This window comes from Halyomorpha halys, unplaced genomic scaffold (assembly GCF_000696795.3).
Source record: "Halyomorpha halys isolate HHAL.00 unplaced genomic scaffold, Hhal_1.1 Scaffold234.1, whole genome shotgun sequence".
In the NCBI taxonomy this organism is placed as follows: Eukaryota; Metazoa; Arthropoda; class Insecta; order Hemiptera; family Pentatomidae; genus Halyomorpha; species Halyomorpha halys.
Genome location: NW_027111802.1, coordinates 163,743 through 170,446, shown reverse-complemented (window position 1 = coordinate 170,446; position 6,704 = coordinate 163,743). Strand labels below are relative to the sequence as shown.

The 6,704-nt window shown below is 30.5% G+C and overlaps 1 long non-coding RNA gene across 1 annotated transcript; it reads right to left on the bottom strand.

Moving 5' to 3' along the window:
• Positions 1 to 865: 865 nt before the first annotated feature.
• Positions 866 to 4,953, bottom strand: LOC136796331 (uncharacterized). The gene is made up of 3 exons (XR_010844034.1): positions 4,751 to 4,953; positions 4,400 to 4,639; positions 866 to 1,975 (listed from the first exon to the last, which is right to left on the bottom strand). It is a non-coding gene; the product is annotated as an uncharacterized lncRNA (long non-coding RNA).
• Between the last annotated feature and the right edge of the window lie 1,751 nt (positions 4,954 to 6,704).

The following is a 6,704-nucleotide window of genomic DNA, read 5'->3' as shown; positions in this document are numbered from 1 at the left end:
ATAACATTTCAAAAGTAAATATATTAAATTCAATATAAACATTAGATATCTGTTATCAGCAGTGGTATTAATAGCCATCATGAGGCATCGCACATTGACAAATTACTACAACTAAACAATCTGTGAGTCATCCTCAATATAAGCATGTTTTTATTTACATTGGAGTAGAAATCATGGAAAAGATAATAACTTTTTTCCTTGAAATTTCTTTAATACATTCCAATAACATAAATATTCAGCAAAAAAAAAAAAAAAACTTCCATTTGAATGTTTTATTAGAAAAAATCTTTTGAGAAAAGTTATTTTGTAAATAAGAAAAATGTTTTTGAGAAACGAGAATAACTGTATCAGTCACTGAAATAAACTTTGTTTAGTCATGTACAGTGTATTTTATATTATTTTTTTTTTAATTTATTTATTTATTGATATTCACAACTGTATAAAAAAAATACAACAAGTAAATTTGATCATAATGACATAATGATATGATACAGGATGTAGAGAAACTACCCAGTAGTAGAACTCTAAAAACAGTTTACAATATAAGGTCACGAGGATTTTATATTATAATATTTTTTCTGCTTAAAAATTTAAAGTTTTTTTATGTTGTTGAGGTTATCTTATGATGAGTGAGGATGGTTAGTCTTAGGTGGCTCACAAGCCTGATAACCACTCTACAGAAGGTGTTCGACAATGCTTATTCAGTAAGTTAGGAACAAAGGGACGACTGTGCTAGAGGATGAGCCCTGGACACTGACGCAGGTAGAGAAGAAGGTCTAGGTAGAAGGTAGAGAGGGTCGAAGGTAGTTCTAGTTGCCGAAATCAAGCGGACTTATTAATTATAAAAAAATTATCTTCTACAATCTTTGTTAATAATTTACAATATAAAAATTGCAAATAGAATTTATTGAATTTACAGATCATAATACAAGTATAGTCATGATTATACTATACAGGGGTGCCCAGAAGGTGACCGATGTATTTTCTGAATAAATAACAAGAAAGATACAGTGAGCTACCAAAAATAGTTGTTACATTGTCAGTTTAAATTAATAACAACGGTCCACTGAAAATTAGCTTTTGATTAATCTTTCATTATCAGATACTCACTCCTCCTTATGAAATTCTATTTTTACTTTCATTTGTAACTCCAATATCCTTCCCATCTTCTAATCCTGTCAATTCCTTGACTTCCGAACCCTCCTGATCCAAAATAAATGAAATTAATGTTATATTTTTCAGCCAAAATTAGTAAAGTTATAGAATATTTTATTTTAGTTTCATTGTTATTTTACACATTCATTAGAACTATTATATTCTTTTTTTATACTATTGTAATTGGATATTCTTTTTATTCATTTAAAATTTGTAAATATGTATGTTAACATTATTTGCTCTTTCGTGACGATTATATTTTGGTATTTTTCAATTGGTTTATTTACTAGAGGTTACATTTTGATTTAATATTATTTTATTTTGTTTGTTGATTTTTTTTTTGTTTTTTGTATTTTTTCTTTCTACTCTAAGGTGCTAAATCCCAAATTTTACTTTCACTTACCTACATATAAAATATATAGTAAGGAAGTGGCATATGGAGTGATGAATTTTTCAGAGAGAATAATATTTTTGTATGGTTTCGATTTGAGGGGACTTTCAGATTATGGAACAAGAAAAATGAAAGTACACTATGGGACTTAAACCTGTTCCACATAAACTATATATAAATTTATATATGTGTATAGATCCATTATGGTAAAAAATGGATCTATATAAATAAGGAGGAAGAATACAATTTTGGGGGTGAGGGGTACATGCACCACTGCAATTGGGAAGATAGGCACCCCTGATACTACATAAAAAGTTTAAAATTGAATCGTTGAACCGTTCAGCTGTCCTCTGAATAATTCTTCAAAGAATACTTATAGAAAGAGTCAGCAATAAACTGGAAAGGGTCTTCCAAACCTTGGTTGTTCTTCTATAAACAAAAATTACATTTGTTATAAAGTTTTTGGTAAAACTATTTATAGGTTATTGTTGGAAAGTTCCAAAACAAAGACTTAAGTTTCTTAAATATTATTAAATAACCGACCAGTGAACTCTTCACCAATTAAGGATTACACTACTATACACCTCTGCTAGTTTTATCTTTTTTTCCCCTCAGTATATTTAAGGAGGGCAGTAAAGGTGGTGTTAATAAAAAAAATAGGAAAAACAAGTTAAGTGTTTTATACAATGTAGAACATTTTGAAATTGACCTGGTTCTACCATCTGTGAGGAGAAAGGCGTCTCCTAGATTGAAGAAGAACTACTAGTGATATTGAAAGAATTTTTGGACAAAGGGCACTACCCATACAAGTGGAGGATTGTAGACTTGAGATTACAAGGGAGTAGGAAAGAATAAGGAATCCTCAAAGCCATACAGGCATATGAAAGAACAGCCCCAGACCAATCCTTGATGGTGCAAACCATCTATGACAGTTGAGCTCAACCTATGGCATGCGTATAACAGATGCGCTGGTGAGAGTGCATGCATTTGGCTAAGAGGAGGGGGGTGGAGAAGTTTGGCGTCCCCATATACTCCAGTAGTTGCAGGAGTTAAGTAAAAGATGGTCAGGGGTGTGGTCAGCAAAGATACAAAAATAAAAAAACTTATTTAAATATAAAAGGAAGATCTGGGTAGATAAAAAGAAGGTCGAAGAAACTGTTTAAAGTGAGCAAAGGTTTGCAAGGCTTCATTAGGGCTAAAAAAGATACAAACACCAAAATGATGTAACAAATAGATATATTATTCAATACAATAGATATATTATTAGTAAACATATCACTTTATTTAATAGAATATTTAATATTAGTAACAAATATATATTATTTTATAGATTTTAACAAATAGATTCTATTTTGTTACCTTATTTTATTATTTGTATCTTTTTTAGCCCTGATAAAGTCAAAAAGACAAAACGTTGGCTCACATTAAATAGTTTAATTATTATTTGAGTATTTCCTTTGACTGCACCCGGATCATCTTTCTTTTAGATATTATGTAAGGTGAATCAACAATCCTCCAACAAAACTTACTTATAAGTGTAACTTTGCTGACCATCAATCTCCTCATATCAATCTACAATCAACTATTAACACCGCATTATAGGTGAACGAGGTGGAGGTTGAGCATGGAACAGTCAACATCCAGTCCATACTCATAAGAAGTTCCACAGGCAGAGCTAGCTTTATCAGTTCAAACATCTAAAGGAGAAAGGATTAGATAAGTTTTGACAACAACACTCACTTGGTGTAATTAAGGGATAAGGTGAGTTAAGAGGGCTGTACCTCTCGTAAACACTGTAATAACATTGTAATATATGTCATGCGGTTTTTCAATTTCAGGCGCTTTTTAAATATTGCTTGATTAAACTATCTTGTAGTCTCCTCTTCCCGTTTTAAGCAAATATTTCAAAAGTGATATAGGACCGTTGCTCCTAAGGGTTTTTAGTAGGGTGGGTTTCGGCGGGGAAGGATTGCCTTTTTTTTTAGTTTTGATCTCCTCTTGTGAGATTGTGACAAGTCGTCCATCGACCAATCTACTCGCTATAATTATCTGTTTAAAAAGTCAGATAATTAAGGCTACCATGAAGGGCAGGAGTGGAGGGTTTCACGCCGTTTTTCAATTTCATGCGCTTTTTAAATATTGCTCAATTTAACTATCTTAGTCTCCTCTTCCTCTTTTAAGCTAATATTTCAAAAGTGATATAGGGCCATCGCTTCCCAGGAGAATTATCGGGGCTGGTTCAGCGGGGAAGGATCTTAATATTGCTTTATTCTATAGAACAGCTGTTATAGTGTTAAGGTTAATAAAATCAGTTTGATAGATATATTCAAAATCTATTATTGGTTAGTATTTTTTTTTTTACTATTGATGAGAGATATGCTTATATCTAATCTGCATGTATATTTTTCGGTTGTGATGATGCCTGAATTAGCAAAAATTGACTATTTAGGAAATAATTCTCAATTGATTAAATATTAAATGATAATATGTATTTCAATCGGAGTAATATAAGGCATAAATATATTACATATGATTTTTAAAATGATAATATAGAGTTTGATCTGGTTGATGGATAAGAACTAATTTTTAGAGGACATTGGCCAGTTTAAGAAAATAAAGAGTTTATATTGTTTCTTATAATCACATACTCTATAAAAAACTGAATTCCATTTATAGTTTTTATCTTGTTTTTTTACTTTATGTTCTCATTAATTACTAGAAAATATTCATTAAGTAATTTTTATATTTATAAATTTTTAAAGATATTTATTTGAGACATGGATTTAAGGAGGACCTTAATTTCCTAATTTGAGAAAAAAAGGTCTCATGAATTGGAACAAAAATTAAACTTACTACAGATCCAAAGAAATATTTCATGTTGTAACGATCTGCTACGAGTACAGGTTCCTCTCCTTGGCAGACCAATCTATTCTCCAGGTCAATTTTGTTGCCGAGTAGAACTGGAGCTATCGGAATGCCACCGTTCCCACGCCATTTAGCCTTCTTTGCCAAGTTGATCCAATTGGCTACAGAATCCAAAGTATTCTTGTTGGTAAGGTCAAATACAACCATCAATAAGTCAGGTCCATTCCACTAAACACAAGCAATATTTCCCTTTCTATTATAACATAAAAACAATAAATCATAATAGAAATTATATTGTTTAATAAATAATGGGAGAGTATAATTTTCTTTTTAACTCACAAATTTATTCAATAGTTCATAATAAAGATCAATTCCGGGGCAATCGTAAATGATCAGTTCCACAGCATCGTTTGTATTAGGAATGTGTACTAGCTTGATGCTAACTTCCGGAGCAAATGTCTGAAAGTATTGTAATAAAATTAATTTTTCCAAAAGTTCTAAAGCTGTTCGCAAAACTATGGATATTTTATGAGGCAAACAGATCTTTTTTTTTTTTTGTTTTTGGAATAAAAAAAATTAAATAGTAATTTTTTTATATTGTGACTAATGTCTCCTCAAAATAAATTACAAGAACTTGTAACATGAAATTAAAGTGAACTACCAAAAATAGTTGGTCCATTATCAGTTAAAATTAATAATAACGGTCCACTAAAATTAGCTTTTGATTAAGCAAGGCTTCATTAGGGCTAAAAAAGATACAAACACCAAAATGATGTAACAAATAGATATATTATTCAATACAATAGATATATTATTAGTAAACATATCACTTTATTTAATAGAATATTTAATATTAGTAACAAATATATATTATTTTATAGATTTTAACAAATAGATTCTATTTTGTTACCTTATTTTATTATTTGTATCTTTTTTAGCCCTGATAAAGTCAAAAAGACAAAACGTTGGCTCACCTTACATAGTTCAATTACTGCTTGAGTTTTTTTTTACTGCACCCGGATCATCTTTCTTTTAGATATTATGTAAGGTGAATCAACAATCCTCCAACAAAACTTACTTATAAGTGTAACTTTGCTGACCATCAATCTCCTCATATCAATCTACAATCAACTATTAACACCGCATTATAGGTGAATGAGGAGGAAGTTGAGTATGGAACATCCAGTCCATACTCATAAGAAGCTCCACAGGCAGAGCTAGCTTTATCAGTTCAAACATCTAAAGGAGAAAGGATTAGATAAGTTTTGACAACAACACTCACTTGGTGTAATTAAGGGATAAGGTGAGTTAAGAGGGCTGTACCTCTCGTAAACACTGTAATAACATTGTAATATATGTCATGCGGTTTTTCAATTTCAGGCGCTTTTTAAATATTGCTTGATTAAACTATCTTGTAGTCTCCTCTTCCCGTTTTAAGCAAATATTTCAAAAGTGATATAGGACCGTTGCTCCTAAGGGTTTTTAGTAGGGTGGGTTTCGGCGGGGAAGGATTGCCTTTTTTTTTAGTTTTGATCTCCTCTTGTGAGATTGTGACAAGTCGTCCATCGACCAATCTACTCGCTATAATTATCTGTTTAAAAAGTCAGATAATTAAGGCTACCATGAAGGGCAGGAGTGGAGGGTTTCACGCCGTTTTTCAATTTCATGCGCTTTTTAAATATTGCTCAATTTAACTATCTTAGTCTCCTCTTCCTCTTTTAAGCTAATATTTCAAAAGTGATATAGGGCCATCGCTTCCCAGGAGAATTATCGGGGCTGGTTCAGCGGGGAAGGATCTTAATATTGCTTTATTCTATAGAACAGCTGTTATAGTGTTAAGGTTAATAAAATCAGTTTGATAGATATATTCAAAATCTATTATTGGTTAGTATTTTTTTTTTTACTATTGATGAGAGATATGCTTATATCTAATCTGCATGTATATTTTTCGGTTGTGATGATGCCTGAATTAGCAAAAATTGACTATTTAGGAAATAATTCTCAATTGATTAAATATTAAATGATAATATGTATTTCAATCGGAGTAATATAAGGCATAAATATATTACATATGATTTTTAAAATGATAATATAGAGTTTGATCTGGTTGATGGATAAGAACTAATTTTTAGAGGACATTGGCCAGTTTAAGAAAATAAAGAGTTTATATTGTTTCTTATAATCACATACTCTATAAAAAACTGAATTCCATTTATAGTTTTTATCTTGTTTTTTTACTTTATGTTCTCATTAATTACTAGAAAATATTCATTAAGTAATTTTTATATTTATA